This window comes from Engystomops pustulosus, chromosome 2, assembly GCF_040894005.1.
Source record: "Engystomops pustulosus chromosome 2, aEngPut4.maternal, whole genome shotgun sequence".
In the NCBI taxonomy this organism is placed as follows: domain Eukaryota; kingdom Metazoa; phylum Chordata; class Amphibia; order Anura; family Leptodactylidae; genus Engystomops; species Engystomops pustulosus.
In genome coordinates, this window is record NC_092412.1 from 225,137,492 (window position 1) to 225,155,916 (window position 18,425).

General features: G+C 42.0%; 1 protein-coding gene across 15 annotated transcripts in view; it reads right to left on the reverse strand.

Moving 5' to 3' along the window:
• MYO18A (myosin XVIIIA) overlaps nt 1–16,985 on the reverse strand; it is a 221,875-nt gene extending 204,890 nt beyond the window's left edge. For all 15 annotated transcript variants that reach the window (XM_072138310.1, XM_072138309.1, XM_072138306.1 and 12 more), the window contains exon 1: nt 16,872–16,985. The gene's annotated coding sequence lies outside the window, so the exon portion shown is untranslated. The remainder of the gene's footprint in view (nt 1–16,871) is intronic.
• Nucleotides 16,986–18,425: the final 1,440 nt, after the last annotated feature.

Genomic DNA, 18,425 nt, shown 5'->3' on the forward strand with positions numbered 1-18,425 from the left:
TATAGCCCTGCATCTCCCATAGGCCCCACTGTATAGCCCTGCATCTCCCATAGGCCCCACTGTATAGCCCTGCATCTCCCATAGGCCCCACTGTATAGCCCTGCATCTCCCATAGGCCCCACTGTATAGCCCTGCATCTCCCATAGGCTCCATGTTAAGGGACATAAATGCTTCTGGATAGTGGAGTAGAAAAACAAGTAAAGTAAGAAACCCATTGGAAGCCTACTGATATCTCCAAATGTATATGCTAAAAGCAGGCAGCAAACAGTGAGAAGAGACGCTCTTCCTAAGGGGCCTATTAGCTGAGCCTATGGTTGACAGTAAAGATCAAGAAGCTTTGCAAATGTACAACCATCAATGGAAGGCACTGACTTATGTCCACCTAGAAGTATCTTCTATACAGTCAAACACTCTAGTTGGAAGTAGGTAAATGGATCCTATTCATAAAATATGAGCAGAGAGCCTTTAAGGGAACCTGTCAGCAGAAATAGGCCTAATAAACCACAAGTAGTGCTGTTATATAACATTCTAGTTCATGTCGCTTTCATGCCTCATTTCATGGGGTCATAATAGAGATGATTTAGGTTCTGTGATATGTAGAACAGGAGGTACAAGCGATTAGGGGGAACCGTATCTTTACCTGCTGATCACATTTCCAACTGGTTCACAGAACCACAAGCCTGATGCCATTTGAAAGAGGAGATTCTTCTCTTTGATTTGACTACACCTGTGGTCACTCCACCAGAAGGTGGATGGTTTATGCAGTAATACCAAATGATTGAGGCAACATTACAAGGGCCAGGGTTTCATGGTCTTCTGTGTGTTCGGTATTATAGAACCGAAGATAGGGGGAGGGTCTCCGCCCAGCCTTAAAATATGACTCTTTTCTGCACATTATCACATGACTTTGGAGGAGATATTGATAAACAGGTAAGATTCCACATAAAAGAGACAATGCCCCCCAAAAAGAGAACATTTCAAACTCTAAATGAGGGTTGGCTGCTAGTTTAGTGGGGTAAATCACATATTAAAATGTTGCCGTCCATAATTTAAACCACCTTTGCTGCCATACAAACAATAGCACCCCCAAGATTTCAATAATTCTAAGTTCTCCATCGAATCAACACTTCATGAATAAGCATTTATCATAGGACGTGCTAATACAGAGGCAGACTCCAAGTAACGGTTGTAGACTGTTGTGTACAAGGACTCACCTGAGCAAACACGGTCTCAGAGTGAATTCTGCTTCTCATCGTTCTTTTGTGGAACGTGTCTGGACACCGGTGGCAGAGCTTACAATGTCACAGCTGTGTGAGGAATACTCCTCAAAAAGCAAACCCATGAATCCATCAACAAAAACAATTATACCCAGAAACTATTTCTGGACACCCCTGCAAGTTGTCGGAGTATTAGAGATATAAGCCAATTGGGAGAAGCATGAAAGGGTATGGTTGTCAGGATTGGAACCGGCGTCCTCCGGCTTTTCTATTCTGTGATGTTTTTGTCTGCACTCACCACTTTCCTGTCTCTTCTCCTTTCTCTGTGTTTCCTTAATAGCGAGTGCCTTGTGGACCTGCGCTGGTTGTTACCCGTTATTCCTGTCCTCCCTATTGCCCTCCTTCCTGTATTCAGCTTCGGGTGTGAATTTGTGTGCATGCTGGGATTGCTAGTTTCCCACGTCTTGCAGCAAATCGTTTCATTAGGGGGGCTCCAAAATTTAGTACGGCAGTCCCCAGTGGCGTAACTAAGAGAGGCTGGGCCCCAGGGCAAACTTCTGCATGGGAACCCCCTTCCCCTGAAAAACACACACACACACACACACACACATATACATATATATATATATATATATACATACACAAACATATTTATACAATTATACACATTTATACACCGGAATATACGATATATAAGACAACCCCCCTACTTTCCTGTTAAAATATAGAGTTTAAGATATATTCGCCGTATAAGACTACCCCTTTTCCAACGCATACAAAACACCGGTAAAAATATAAAAAAAACAGATTTGAATTTAACATGGTCCTTTTCTTAATTTAAATTCTTATGACATGCAGGTATATAGCAGGAAAACTGTCGCTCATAAACATAAGGCATACAACAACAACATTACCATCGTCCATTTTACTGTAAATGTTACCATACTGTACTATAATACTGCCCCTTATGTACAGGAATATAACTACTATGCCATATACCACCGCCAGCCCCCCCAGTATATATCTAGCCCTCCCCTGTATATAGCCAAACAACCACCCCAGTATACAGTCAGCCCCCCCTATATATTGCCAGCCAGTCCCCCCAGTATACAGCCAACCCCCTGTATATAGCCAAACTGCACCCCCCCCCCCTAGTATTCTGCCAGCCTGTAAAAGTATTCTGCTGAATTACCGTATATCTGTATACTGGGGGCTTGCTGGCCGCATGGCAAGTGGATCTCTAGAGCTTCTCACCTTTCCCACGATCCACCGAAGCTCCACTGCTACACTCCGGCCGGCGGTGACAGCTCATTGAGCGCTGGCGGCTCACAGAATATGACGTCAGCCGCGTGCTGACGTCATATTCTCTGCGACGCCGGCACCCACGTAGCTGTCACCGGCGGCCGGAGTGTAGCAGCGGAGCTTCGGTGGATCGCGGGAAAGGTGAGAAACATTACCGGCGTATAAGACGACCCCAGACCAGACTGAAGATTTTTCAGTCTTCAAAAGTCGTCTTATACGCCGGTATATACGGTACTTATATCTCCTTCACGCTCTGCGCCGCACAGAGCTACGAAGGGTGAGCCCTCTTCATACAGAGGTTTGGTTAACTGTATATTGCAGCAAACACCCACTGCTAAAACCTGCAATTGGTGCTAGCATTGATTTCGTGGGTGCTCCCCGTGGTTGCCACGACAACCTCAGGTCTGCGTCAGACCCGATGCTATATGGCTTCTGGAGATTCATTACAATGCACCAGTGGCTCATTATAATGAATCCTATGTAAACATGCCACATACTGCAAAAAGCTAAAAAATTCAAATCAACCCCCTTTCCTTACAACTGATAGAAAATTAAATAAACAGTACAAATCAAACAGTTTGGGACAAATTTACTTACCTGGTCCTGTCGCGATCCCCAATTCGGACGGTCCGACGAAGATGAAGTCTGGCGCGATTCACTAAGATTGTGCGCCTGAGTTCCTGCATCCGTCGCTTCTGCGCCGAGGTCTGCCGAAGTTCATCTTCTTCTTCCCGTTGCTTGTAAGTGCGTGTCTTGTGACACAATTCAGTTCGGGGCGACCAGCGTTCGTTTGAGATGGTATAGACACAGAGGGAGGGGCCCCCTGAGGTACGTATCAGTGAATTATGACTCCCCACCTCCCCCCTTGCCAGTCCCTAGTATCTGGAAAGGTCTTTGTGTTCCGATAGAGAGAAGTTGTCAGGTCCGGAAAAAGCCTGGGTAAGCGGAGAATCACCCGCAGGCAAGGACTAGCTTAGCGTTCGAGTAAGGGACAGTTTTTCCTTCCCAGTTTCCCTAGTTCTTGCTGCTCTCTTTATACAGTTTCCTGCTTCCTTATAAACCATGACAAATGTATACAGTGCCAATGTCTGATGCCTTCAGCATATAAACACAAACCAAGCCAACTTGAAATCTACACTGGAAATTTAGAATTTTGATTGTGGATTCAAACCATAAATTCCCAACTGTATATAGCCTAAAGAAAGTTAAACGATTTAACCCAAAAATCTACAATTTTTGCATAAAGGCGATATGGCAACTAAATGCAAATCAGGACAGATGTAAAATTAAGTGTAAAACAATAAATGATATAATAACACGTAGATATAGCCACATTCTATGTTCCACTTATGTCAAAACTCATACCCAAAGTAAATTTTTATTACGGTATTACCCAAATTTCAAACTTTGGCAAACCCCATTCTCTGCCAAAAAAAAATTTTGGTTTGTTCAAAAAGTGGTAATAAGTGGGGTTAGCTGTGAACTGAACATGTATAGTGGACGACCCGATCACCCAACATTTCCGTCAGAGATGTTATCCATCAACCAAATGCCCAATTATCCAGCACCGATCTTTTGTGTATTGTTACATTAAGACAGAACCTTGTGGGTTAACAATTAACCAGGACTCAGGGCCATGTTCTACAAAGAAAGAGCTGAAACAAACTACGCAAACCTGACTATGCAACATGCTTTCAGTCAGCCAAAAAATCATTCCACCAATAATAGTTCCCAATGCGACCACAGACCACAATCTGATGGAAGAAAAAGAATTTTTAACATACTCTTCCAGTTGTCATTTTTGGCAGAATTTTAAAAAATTACATTAAAAGAGAATAATCTGATGACATCACAAAGACAGACCACTCCGTGCCATTTGTGGAGGTCTATGTCCAGCTGTAATTTTAAGGAAAACATTGATGTAGTGTTACAAAGAAGAACAGTGAAGAACTCAAAAATCACAAGTTGTTTTCTGTGTCTAATGCATAGCTGCTTTTTAGCTTAGAAAAATACATATTTTAAATAAATGTAATTTAAGTATAAATTACTATCCTGTTATGGTACATGGTAAATCTAAAGCCCCAAAAATACAAAAAAAATTTCCAGAAATGATCAAGGAAGTAAACTTAGCTTAAAGGAAACCTACAATGAGGAATCTACCATCAGAAGTGGATGTGATGGTAGATTCCTCCCGCCTCTGCCCTAATCTGTAATTTAATAATCCTGGAACCTAACTTGTTTAAAACTTTATTTTAGTGATATGTAAATTAGCTGCAGAGGCTACTGGGGCATGTACTAGTCTGGTCGGGCACTGGGAGCTAAGGCTACTCCACGCCCCAGAAGCCTCTGCAGCTAATTTACATATTACTAAAATAAAGTTTTTAACGAGTTAGGTTCCAGGATTATTAAATTACAGATTAGGGGAGAGGCAGGCAGGAGGAATTTACCATCACATCTTCTTCTAATGGTAGATTCCTCTGGTACGTTTCCTTTAAACAAAAAAGGAGAGTTAAATCTTAAAAGAATTTTGGGACCTAATCTTTTTAGAAACTATGTTAGACCCCTTTTGGTCTATAACATGCCGCTTGAAGACAGGTCACTAGGTACAATTTCCTCAGCACCTCCTACTCTATAGCATTCTGTCTGCTGACAGTACACGGCGTCCTATCTGCTCGGCTACATTTGGACTAACATTTCATGAACGTCCGCAAATTCCAAATTAAAATTGAATTTGGGAAACTATTTTGGACATGCCAGATGGGTGGAATTTCCATATCAGCTTCTGCCAAAAAACAGAAAGAATTTGTTTCTCTAGTTTCAATTCCTTACAAGAGGTCAAAACAGAAGACTCTGGTCCTGGTCATGTAAAATTTAAGCATATACATGTGACATCAGTTTTATAATTTATTACATAACGAAGACCAAAACATGCAAGCACTTGGACAGGATTTACAGGTAATGTATTATACATGAGGCACACTAAACACTAAGTCTATAAGACACTGGTTAGCTATGAGCATACAGACAAGTCATTCAGCTATCCTCTGCAGTATATGCAACACAACATGTACCCCAAAAACAGAACCCAAGCATTTTAAGGAGTTGACTACAAAGTCCATAATTAAAGGGCCCCAGCCATTCCCAATCCAGTCTACAAGAACTAGTAAGGTACATAACTATCGCTCCTGAGAACTATAGGTGTGTAGCTTACCACTTCCTTGCGGTTTTCTGCACCTAAGTTTGTTGCATGACTCGGCTTTGTTATTTAGATTATTGATCGCTACCACTGAACCATAGTTGCACCCTAACCTAAACCATTGCTTGCACCCTGACCTTTGGCTTATATATGGATTCCCATTACCTTGACCTGCCTGTGACTATTTTCCAAACCATGTCTCCTGACAACCACTTCTGCAAATCATCATCCCAAGATAAATCTATGGTGCCAAGCATACACTGATGAATCGTTTACAAGCTTTGTCCACCTACCTTGGTGGAGTTATTTTGTGACTCCGAGCATCCTACTTGGTTCTTATTAGTTACTTCTAAGGAGTATGGAGTCTATCCTCTCCCCAAAGTCTGACGCTAAATGTAAAGTAGGATAAGACAAGTATGTAAATACATGTTGTATGCCTCCCTCACAATGGGATGGCTTGTTCCACAATGTCATCATATCTCTGGAACGTGTACAGCAAATCTGAGATAGCGTAACAGAAGGGACTACAATTACTGAATTAGTAAGGACAGAAATTGTATTCACTGTACACAATCTGCCATTACAAGGGATTGTTTTCTCAACTTCAGAGCTTATTTCAGGCAATGAACATCAAGACCTGAATCTAGCTAATCCCTTTCGAGTTTAGACAAAGGCATCTGCCGGCCCCTCGTCTGTAACGTAATCAGTCAGTAAACAAGTCATCTAGTAATGTATACAGTCCCAGGTACACCCATACCTCCATAGCTGCTATCAGGATAGAGATTAATAAGAACTTGCAGGAGTATAGTGAAGGAAGGGGGGGGGGGGCTTGGTATTATGTGGAAGAGCAGTCACTCTAAAAGCTGGCGATATACATTAAAATTAATATAGGCATATCCTGCCATCCATCTTGTCTGAAGACTTTCTTTCACAGTAGGAATAAGCTGCTTCCGAAAGGTGTCCTATGACGATTCAGAACACATGCATGCTTGGCCAATTCAGTCATGTAGGAAGAGTGGAGAATTAGATGTTGGGCATGGTCAATAGTTTGCTAAAGAATATGGCCGTCCTTAAAGCCTCACCACTTGGTTATACAAAGAAAGGTTAGACAATACAATTTGCACATGATATCAGTACAAGTAGGGATACTATATATCCATTTATTTCAGAGGGATGACCTAAATTAGTCTTCTATGGCCATGACTCCTTATCTGCCTCTTTCACCTAATCATGGATCCAAGCCAATTGACCCTCGGACATTCGGCAGTAAATCAGCTTCAGTCAATTCAGCATTGTTGCCCTTAAGACTACGTTACGTGCTCTTAACTACAAGCATCAATAGGATCCATTAGGGTCAATACACAGAGACCGAGGCAAAGTCCACAAGAAGTGAAATACAGCTCACCGGCACATTTACACACAGCGGGGAAAATCAGAACATAAAACATAAATGGGTGGTTTCAAACATTATTTTTTAGAAAACGAAGCAGCTCTGGATGCAGGACTTTGTTGGCTCAAACTCAATACTGAGACTGGGTTAAAGTAACACCCTGGTAATTTGCATCCAGGGGTTATAGGGTGAATACCCAGAGTCCACACAATCCTTAATTCATTCAGTGACACATTTGGTCCATGTCCATTGCTTTACATGGAGTCAGATACTGAAATTCCTAAATTTTAACTAATTAACAGCAAAATAATAATCAATATTAAGGGCGGCAGTTTCCCCAAATCCCAAGAAGGTAAATGAGGAAAACAATTGCCCTGTCCCATTCATTTATCTTCGTATCCAGTTACAAAAAACTTTCCTAGGAACATTATCTGGGGTCGTCCCGTGTTTTCTGTGGATAGAGGATAATTTGATTGAACGTCCAACATCTGGGAATACCACCGATCATGTCCCATTCTCGTGATCGGGGGGGGGGGGGGGGCAGGGAGTCCCAGCAGTCGGACTCTCACCCATCACCTTGTTATTCTGTATTCTGTGGATAGGGGATAACCAGATAACTTGGGACAACCCCTTTAAAGGGAGAAATTATGGGGCGGATCCTCAAATGTGAGAAAACAGCATTAAAAAAAAACAAAAAAAAACAAACACACACTTTGCCCATCCCCTCTTGAATAAACCTATTACAGCGAAGAGTAAAATCTCGTACGGATAAGTATTTTAAGTCAATTAAACAGAATTTAATCTATAAGATATGAGCGGTGAAGCATCTGGCTGACATTAACCACGTTTAACTCCCATCGCAGTAACATATACATGGGAAAATACTTAATATAGAACAAACATTTGTAGAAATGTTCCTAGTCCATGTCATGATTGTAGGTTAAAGACCCCGGGTCATACAACAATGGAGCGCAGCTACTGTCAATACTCTGCACAGAGCTCCGGGCCATACCCAATAACTGTCTGTGTAGCAGCAAATGCATTCCATGTAAAAGTCAGCTCTAATCTCTAGATAGAAAAATGCATAAAACATAAATACACAAAGCAGAGCCTCATATGTGAGCAGAATGAAAATAATCTGGGAACCAAAAATAGCAAAACTGAGAAGACTGGCGTCACTGCAAAGCGGCCTCCTCTGATCTTATGTTTCATGTAAAAAGAAGGGAGCTCCAAATCATCTGAACTATATCCCGGGTGTTCTACAGATGTAACAACGCAACAAGTTCTGGAATACAGAGTAAAAAGTAGCATAGGAAGGGTAGCCTTAAAGAGGACCTTTCACCGCCCTCACCAACCCAAACCCTATCCTGTAACAGGAATAGGGTCTCAGATTCTGGAATAGTTGGAATTTTCTCAGTAGTCCCCAACGTTCCGGAATAATCAAAACCCTTACTTTGGGATCTTTAGTGTCACATGGGCGGGGCCAGACTGTCTGCCCCCACTCAAGATCACCCACCCAACAGACCAGAAGTTTGGAATTAGGGAAGTTTGAGGCCAATACACAAAAAGGAATGGGCAAGACTTGGCTGCTGTGTCTTTTTGGATTTGTGAATATCTTAATACGGCTCCTCCCCTCCTGACCATGGTTAAATTTGTTGAATACTACAGCAGAAACTCGACAAAGGGGAGGGGCTTTGGAGAATTTCAGTGCAGAGACTTAAAAGAAATCCACCATTAAAATCAAGCATGATAAACCACTTCTTCAACCAATCTTTTATTTGTTATCCTTCTAAAAATCAACTTTTAAAATTATGCTAAGAGCCAGAAGGGCTCTGTGGGAGCATTACCAGAGCCCCTTCATGCTCTGTCTTCAAAAACTGTTACACAATTTCAACCTTAGCCCTGCTTCCCCAGCACATTCCCCCTGCCTGATGACAGCATGGAGGAGCTCTGGTAATGCCCCCCTCAGAGCCCGTCTGGCTATTAGCATAGTTTTTAAATAAATTTTAACGTATATGAGAAGATTATCACGGACTCAGTGACTAGATCTACAAGTAAGTGCCCCTGGTTTATCCATGCTAGATTTCCTTTATGAACACAATAAAGCACATTTCGATGGACACTTGTTACATTATATCCGGAATATATTGATCAACTATCTTATAATAATTCAATAAAATTTGGCTGTGAATCAGACATTTCCATGTAGCCAGAGCTTTACTTGTATGTGAAGGAGGGCAATGCTGCATGGTGATGTGTGAAGTATGGAGCACATACAGAAGAGCTTACAATCTAATGCCATTAAACATTATACAGACATCTAAAAAGAGCTTGGACATAAAAGACATAGAAAATCTAATCATATTCACAGTGGTCCAGGCACCACTGAAGGAGGACTTAAAAGTAGTGAAGATCATATTGGATTTGGTAAAAAATTAGGAAACTCCGAATCCTATAAGAAGGTACTATAGATGACTAGTCCAAAAACAATTATGGATGAAAGCTACAACATTTCATCCAGCAAAATAATGGGATGTCATAATAGAAACCTGACAAAGTAATCAAGAACGGGATGTGGATCCATATGTGTCCATCATAAGACTTGTCCATTCACATCAAGACATGATGGGACAGAAAAACTAAAAGTCCAACACAGAAATGTGAACTGGGGTAAATGAACTGAAGTTTTTAACTTAATAAAACACAGATTATATGAAGATTTCTGACATCCACACTACACTACAACAAAATAACTAAATCTTCCCTGCCTTAACACACATGCATCTGCTTTGCAACATTGGGAAGACTACACAATTTTACAGCAGAAGCCAAAAATGAATAAAGCACCCCCCCCCCCCCATCCCACTGGTGGGGTATGATATGTTCTTATCTAGAATTTCCCATATTATATTAAATCTGACCCCATCTACCTATGCATAATCATGTGAATATGAGCAGAGAAGAGTCATATTTTGCCCGAGAGGAGTCAAGTTTTGGGCCATATACCAAAGAGTCGACTACTGCCGTCTCAATATATCCAAAACATCACTAGTTACTTCAGAAAATAAAATCCTGGTGAGCTTCACATCTGGTTCTGAATAAGTAACTGTCTGACTGTCCTCTCCATGGGTTTTGTAAAGAAGCCAAAATGTCATCTTCCATAATTGCTAGTAACCACAACATTTTTGGATACTTTCCTCCTTAGACTTCTCACTCTCTACACACGGCGCTCACACAAAAACTTTGCTTACTTACTACTCAAACCACATCTCCCTCCAGAGTTACCCGGGGCCCAACTCACAGATCTCAGGCCAAAAGTCACCAATTCATACGGGGAGAATGGAAATCTCTGTATCATACACAACGGTGGGTATGTGACTAATTACCCATGCTACGATAAAACACACCGGAGCCAAGACAAAGCCAATAAAGCAGAATTATTATTATAACTTCTCTATAAAACATCTATAAAAACAAGACATCTAGCAAAGACAAACTAATATACAAAGAGCTAACTGTACAATTATATAATGTTGTATAATAAAAAGTTACGTTGTTACACTGTATCTGGATCATAGGGTTCATGTTAAAACTGCACTGCAGCCAGGTAACCCCGTGTAGACGATAAGTTATATAGTAATTCCTTTATATAGCGCACACAGATTACGCAGCGCTGCACAGAGCCAAGTCAGTCCCTGTCCCCATGGGGCTCACAATCTAATCAATCTACTGATGTTTTGGAGTGTGGGAGGAAACCGGAGGAAGGCCACACAAACACGGAGAGAACATACAAACTTTGCAGATGCTGACCTGGATGGGACTTAAACCGAGGACCCCAGAGCTGCAAGGCTGTAGTGCTAACCACCGAGCCACCGTGCTGTCCTATAATATATCGATTCTACATCAGGACAATGGAAACTGAGAATTGAGAATATACATGATGCAAACAGAGATTAGCCTGTTGTAGTACAGACCTTCCTTGGACATCATCTAAAATAATTTAAAGTATAAAATGTAGGTTATAATATCAAAAGCAAAATAGTAAAGCTAAACAGGAAACACAAGTCCTGTCATTTACATAAATTCTTATCTAGAGGAAAGACGAGACACAAAAGTCAGAACGATCATAATCACAATGGCAGTGCAAAGGTCTGTACACATAACATATGTGATATATACAGTATATGATATGTGAGTGATAAAGCACAATAACCCTTGACAACAGAAAGTGACAGCGTAAAGCGCTTACAGTGTGACAATAAAACTCTTTATGAACAAATGACACGACATATAAACCAAACCATTGTGTGGTTATTGTATCACTGGGTGACTGAAGTTTTGTACATAGTAATTCACATTGATTAAGGAGAGTTATAGATTATTTAATGTAAGTGTATAGTTACAGAGGGTCAAACCACATGAAGTTTGTGTGAATAAAAAGAAAAATCTTCCAAAAAAGGTAAATTCCATATTCTATCCACCAAGTTTAATTTTTTTTAAGGGGGCTTTCTGCTGGACATTTTATTAATGGGAGCACTCTGCTAGACGTTAGGCAAGGCTTATACTAGAGTCAATCAGGTTTTCCCAGTTTTTTTGTGGTTAAATTAGATACCTCGGCAGATACGGTACCCATAGATCCAGCATTCTGACTGTGATAATCCCATATTTGTTATCCATGACCTCCTTCCTTCATAAATCATCTTTTAAAATTATGCCAATGAGTCTGAAGGGCACTGGGGGATGTTATCAGAGCCCCTTCGTGCTGCAGCTTCAACGGCTGCTACACTGTACAGGAACACTTCCCTCCTCCCACAGGGTGCTGAAACTTGCTGTGCTGCAATGAGATTACATCAGGCAGTGGGAAGGTTGAAGTTTTGATGAAGAAGAGGGGAGGGTGAGTGTAACAGCCAGTAAAGCTGCTGGGTAGATCTGGTAACACGCGTGTACCATAATTTTAAAAGTTGATTCGAGAATGAAGGAGGGCATGGATAACAAATAAGAAGATTACCCAAGTTACGGCACCAGGATATACGAGTAAGTGTCCCTGGTTTATCATGCTGGATGTTGATGGTAGATTTCCTTGAAATCTTATAACAGAACACAGCTGAGGTCACAGTAGTGACCTCAGCTGTATTAGGGTTTCTCAATTTTCCAGAGTCCATTTCTAAAATGGAATGTTCACCTTCAAAGATGTTGGAGGGGAAAAAAAATGGAGATACAAAAGTTACAGAACTTTTCTCTTGTATACAATAATTTATCTGTAACCTTAAAAGAACAATTAAAATATCCCCTAAATGTATTGTTCTGGAAAAGGTTTCAAAACATATAAAAAAAAATATGGGATTCAAAAAAAAAAAGATAAATATCCCCTAAGTACTAAAGTCATTTTACTATTTCTGGGAGTTCCCACACCGCCAATGTTATATCCCCAATGACTTTCCAAACCCCCACAATCCAGATACAAGAGAGTACTGTAAGTAATCTATCAGTTCTAGCAACTTGTATCCTGTGGTCTCAATGGACGGGTAAAACAAAGACCCTTTGGATATGGTAATGGAGCCATCCATCAGCCTAATCTTCTGCCACACCCTAGAAAATGTGTCACCAGCTCATCCAGAGCCCAAAAAAACTATTAATTGTACCAAAAAGAAAGCACACATATGAATACAATGTCCCCAAGTACAGGCTCTATACCATGTCTGGTGATAGACTGTGGACACAATACATGTCAGAATTGCAGAAGTGAATAAATAAAAAGATGAAGTGCTCCAGTGACATAGACGGAGAGCCCCAAACTAATTTTCTTCATTTTTCTACCTCTATATTGATGCAATTGCGGCGTCAAGAATTGTAATAAAAGAAGTCTGAACTGCTTAGTGGGACCGTCTACCATTAGTAAACTGATAGTAGATGTCCTACTTCTAGTCTTTCATTCCAACAGTTGGAAATACTGTATTTACTTGAGTATAAGCCAAGGCCCCTAATTTTACCACAAAAACCTGGAAAAACCTACTGACTCGAGTATAAGCCGAGGGTGGGAAATGCATTGGTCACAGCCTCCCCAGTATATAGCCTGCCGGACCCTGCTACATACTGTAGTATATAGCCAGCACCTGCCCCCCAGTATATAGCCTGCCACCCCATAACCCCCAATATATAGCCAACAGTGGGGGTAGCCAGTTTCGATATATATATTTTTTTTTTCTCGAGTATAAGCTGAGGTGGGGTTTTCAGCACATTTTTTTGTGCTGAAAAACTAGGCTCATACTCGAGTATAAATGGTATGTATTTTTTATTTTTTGGGGGATATTTTAAAAACCAGAGAACAAATTAAAATTTTTTTTTTTTTTTTTAGAAGTCTATTCTTAAATTGTCATTGGTCATGTAACTAGTCATTTTCCTCGTATGCCTGCAGCAGATCTAGGTATGGGAGCGGCAGTGACGTACGTGCTTGTCATTTGTGGAATTTGATCAACAACATTATGCAAGATTATTAAACTCAGAGAAATTTACTACTCAGGCCCACACGGGATAATGACAATTACTGTAATATAGAACATTTTTTTTCTGCCAGAAGTTGAATTAGTTAGGTTTCCTTCTTCCAGTTACAGTAGCTGATAGGTTTAGGTCATAGGTCATGACTAGTAATGAGCGGTCCGAATGTTTGCGTTCTGGTTTCAGCCCCACGACCTGAACATATTGTAGGACTGGCAGACGAACAGCCAATAGGGGAAATTGACATCCCTAACAAATAGCTGGGCTTATAACAGCCATGGCTAGAAACTAGGGGTGTCGATTTGCAGAATTGGCTTTTTGGCCACCAATCCGGCTATATGTTTGTGTCGCTGGGGTCCGAACCCAAACGGGTCTGCTCATCTCCTGTCATGACCTATAAGAAAAGGTAGCATGGTGGCTGAGTGAGTAGCACTTCTGCCTTGCAATGCTGGGGTCCTGGGTTTGAATCCCACCCAGGTCAACATCTGCAAAGAGTTTGTATGTTCTCTCCGTGTTTGTGTGGGTTTCTTCAGTTTCCTCCCACACTCCAAAACATACTGGTAGGTTGTTTAGATTGTGAGCCCCATGGGGACAGGGGGACATGCTTTGTGCAGCGCTGCGTAATCTGTGTGCGCTATATAAAGAATTATTATTATTATTATAAGAAAAGGTAGCCAGGGGTTCCTCTAACATCAGTCCAGTGATTGTTTATGACTGGTCAAAGTTAACATTCCTGTATGTTGCACTGTCTGGAATACAGTGCTTTCTAAGGGGTGGGCGCTGACCCTAAGGTTCATGGCAGGGCCCACCTGACCAGGGCGTACGTTCCCTTGTCACGGCCTTTTTATTAGTTGGGGGGGGGGGGTAGACAGTTATTTCTGGGATCATGTCTGCATTTCTGGCTCTAGAACACAATGAACAATGTCACATTTTAGGAAAGATGTAACAGCTCCAATGACATCTGGGCACCTCCACTAATTCCTAGATGCGAGGCTCCACTCCAGGAAGCGTTTGATGTAGAACTGCTGACATCCAGCCGACAAGTGGACGGAGCGGGAGACACCTAGACAAGCAGCGACAAGCGGAGTGACAGCAAACCATCTCCGGAGTTATGAGGAAGGAGCAGATCCCGAGTCATCGCATGACACAGACATGTGCAATCCTTCTGGGATTAGATCAGCATTTGTCATCACCACAATCCAATTGAGAATATTTTTTTTATAAGTCTTGGTGGTTTTCTCTCTCTTCTTCTAACAGATCAGCCACTGAGAAACTAACCAGGAATATTGAGGAACAGCTACTAATCCTATCGGATACATATGCAGCGTAAACTTATGCCGGACGATGAAATTAACATTTTTTGTTACAACTGTATAGCGGAATTATACGCGACCTGTTTGAAAGAAAAAAACTGACCAAAGTATTTTACATTAATACATTTTTTTGGAGCACAGTTTTGCATCAAAACAATGATACCCCTACAATCAATTAAATCTTACATCAAAATCCATCATGATAAACCAGGGACACTTACTCATAGATCTAGGCCCCCATGACTGTGGTAATCTTCTTATATTTGGTATTCATGGCCTCCTTCCTTCTAAAATTATACTAATGCGCCTGAAAAGCTATAGGACTATTCAGAGAGCCCCGCTGTGCTGTTGCTTCACAGGCTGTTACACTGTGCAGTAGCACGCCTTACCCCAGCTTCTGCTCAGCAGTCCCTTACTTACTTCTGCATGATGTAATCTTATGGAAGCAACAGAAGTTTCAGCACACAGTGGGAGTTGAAGATGCGCACCTGTACAGTATAACAGCCTGTGAAGCTGCAGCACAGAGGAGCTCTGGTAACGCCCCCCTTTAGTCTCATTAGCATAATTGTAAAAGTTGATTTTTAGAAGGAAGAAGGCCATGGATAACATATTTAAGAAGAATACCACATGCTTGGGTCTATGAGTAAGTGTCCCTGGTTTATCCATGCTTGACTTTGATTGTAATTTTAATAAACATAAAACCTTATTTTCCCTAATAAAGCGATATATAGATCCTGTCTCCTTACTCCCTCTGTGCTGCTCTCCTAGATACCTGTAAGCAGTTATAACTTTCTCTTCCTCTGTCAGACGTCCAGTATCAAGTGTCACTTGTTGAACAGGTTTTATTTAGGTTGTATCCAGTAAACTGGTGGAAGCCGCAAGATATGTGAATGTAGGGCACAAAAGCCAATTATTGCGCCAGCATTTGGACACCAGTAGTGAAAAAAAAGGGGTCACGTAATCTCATCTAAGTTCTTTTAAAGGGATTACATTTATTTCTTCAGGTTTTTAGTAGCAACAGAACTGTGAAAAATGCATTCATATCCCAGGGGGCACTGCTGTGCTGTTACTTCTCCGCACTGAAATGCTCAGAGTAAAAAACAAAATAAGTTTTCTTATTGAATACTACAGCAGCAATAACTTGCAGAGGTCAAAGAAGAAACCAGTGCTCCAAGTCCAGCTACAATCCTGGCATATAATTCCATTTTTCAAGGTCCTGCTGCTGTGACTAACAAGACACCAGTAGAATGTCATATATGAGAATCACAATGATACTTGGATAACAAGACGTCACAATATCCATCAGAGAAGTCCAATCTAGTAGGCGATCAGAAAATTACCATAGATTGTCCCCTGTGTCGCATACACACGATAAGCAAAAAGCATGAGGAGAGGAACCTCACAGCTAGGACACTCAATAAGCACAAAAACTGGTGAACAACAATGCACTTTATAGTAAATGTCACATAATGTGGTCACTGTACATGCATGGCAGCATCATGTAATTAGATGTATAGATATTGTAATAGTATTAATGATAGATAAAATGTAGATAGCTAGATGCAAGATAGATAAATATTATAGTAATATGACAGATATAGAACAGATAGATATTGTAATAATATAAGAGATACATATTGTAGTACCATGACTGTAGATAAACAGAATGATCTAGGATAGATAGATAGATAGATAGATAGATGTGCAGATAGTGTAATGATAGATAGATGTGCAGGGATACTGCAGCAGCTGATACTACATGATGTTCTCAGGGAGCTGGAGGTGTCCTCAGTGCAGTCTGTATGTGGCAGTAGACGGGGTGGAGGATCAGCTCCCTGCAGGCTAGATAACGCACTGTGTGACAGTAACGCATGATCATGTGTGGGCCAGTAATATCGCACTGTATAGATAGATATATACACGGTGCACAGCCCCGCCTATAGCAGGGTCATACATACCGGGGGGAGCGCCCGCACAGTGTCCCGCATCCACAGCGCAGCCCGATCCTCCCTCTATGGGCTCTTATCCTAGAGCTGGATAGAAATAATGGAGGACCGTAGCCCCGCCTCCCGGTGCTTGTCACCAAGTCACATGACCAAGGAAAAGACCGGATTAACACTTGCTGTGCCAGCAGGAAGCCTCTAGCCGAGCAGTGTCTGTCCTACAGCTCCGCCTGGCACTGTATACAGCGGTATTTAACTCTATATAACTCCATATGGACCGGTCTGGTAGTAAGTGATAATAATATTGCAGACACAGACCGATGCACAGTTTTCAGATGCCACCAAAATGATACCAGTGCCCTTATTAGTTGTCACTGTGCCCCCATATTGATACTAGTGCCCCCAATAGTTGTCATACTGCCCCCAATAGTTGTCACTGTGCCCCCAAACTGATACCAGTGCCCCAAGTAGTTGTCTCTGTGCCCCCATACTGATGACAGTGCCCAATAGTTGTCACTGTGCCCTGATGCTAGTGCCCCCAACAGTTGTCACTGTGCCCCCATACTGATACCAGTGCCCCAAGTAGTTGTCTCTGTGCACCCATACTAATACCAGTTCCCCAAGTAGTTGTCTCTGTGCCCCCATACTGATGCCAGTGCCCCCAATATTTGTCACTGTGCCCCCATACTGATACCAGTGCCCCCAATATTTGTCACGGTGCCCCCATACTGATGCCAGTGCCCCCAATATTTGTCACTGTGCCCCCATACTGATGCCAGTTCTCCCAATACTTCACACTGTGCCCCCAATAGTTGTCACTGTGCCCCCATACTGATACCAGTGTCCCCAATATTTGTCACTGTGACCCCATACTGATACCAGTGCCCCCAATAGTTGTCACTGTGCCCCCATACTGATACCAGGGCCCCAAGTAGTTGTCTCTGTGCCCCCATAGTGATACCAGTGACCCAAGTAGTTGTCTCTGTGCCCCCATACTGATACTAGTGCCCCAAGTAGTTGTCACTGTGCCCCCATACTGATACCAGTGCCCTAAGTAGTTGTCACTGTGCCCCCATACTGATACCAGTGCCCCAAGTAGTTGTCACTGTGCCCCCATACTGATACCAGTGCCCTAAGTAGTTGTCACTGTGCTCCCATACTGATACCAGTGCCCCCAGTAGTTGTCACTGTGCCCTGATACTTTTGCCTTCGATAGTTGTAAACGCCCCCCCATACTAAAATGAGTGGCCCCAGTAGTTGTCATTGTGCCCCCATACTGATACTAGTGCACCCCAATAGTTGTCACTGTTCTTTCATACTGATGCCAGTGCCCCCAAAAGTTTTTACTGTGCCCCGATACTGATACTGGTGCCCCAAGTAGTTGTCTCTGTGGTCCCATACTGATACCAGTGCCCCCAATAGTTGTCACTATGCTCCCATACTGATACTAGTGCCCCCAATAGTTGTCACTGTGCCCCCAATAGTTGTCACTGTGCTCTCATACTGATGCCAGTTTCCAATAGTTGTCACTGTGCCCTGATACTGATACTAGTTCCCCCAATAATTGTC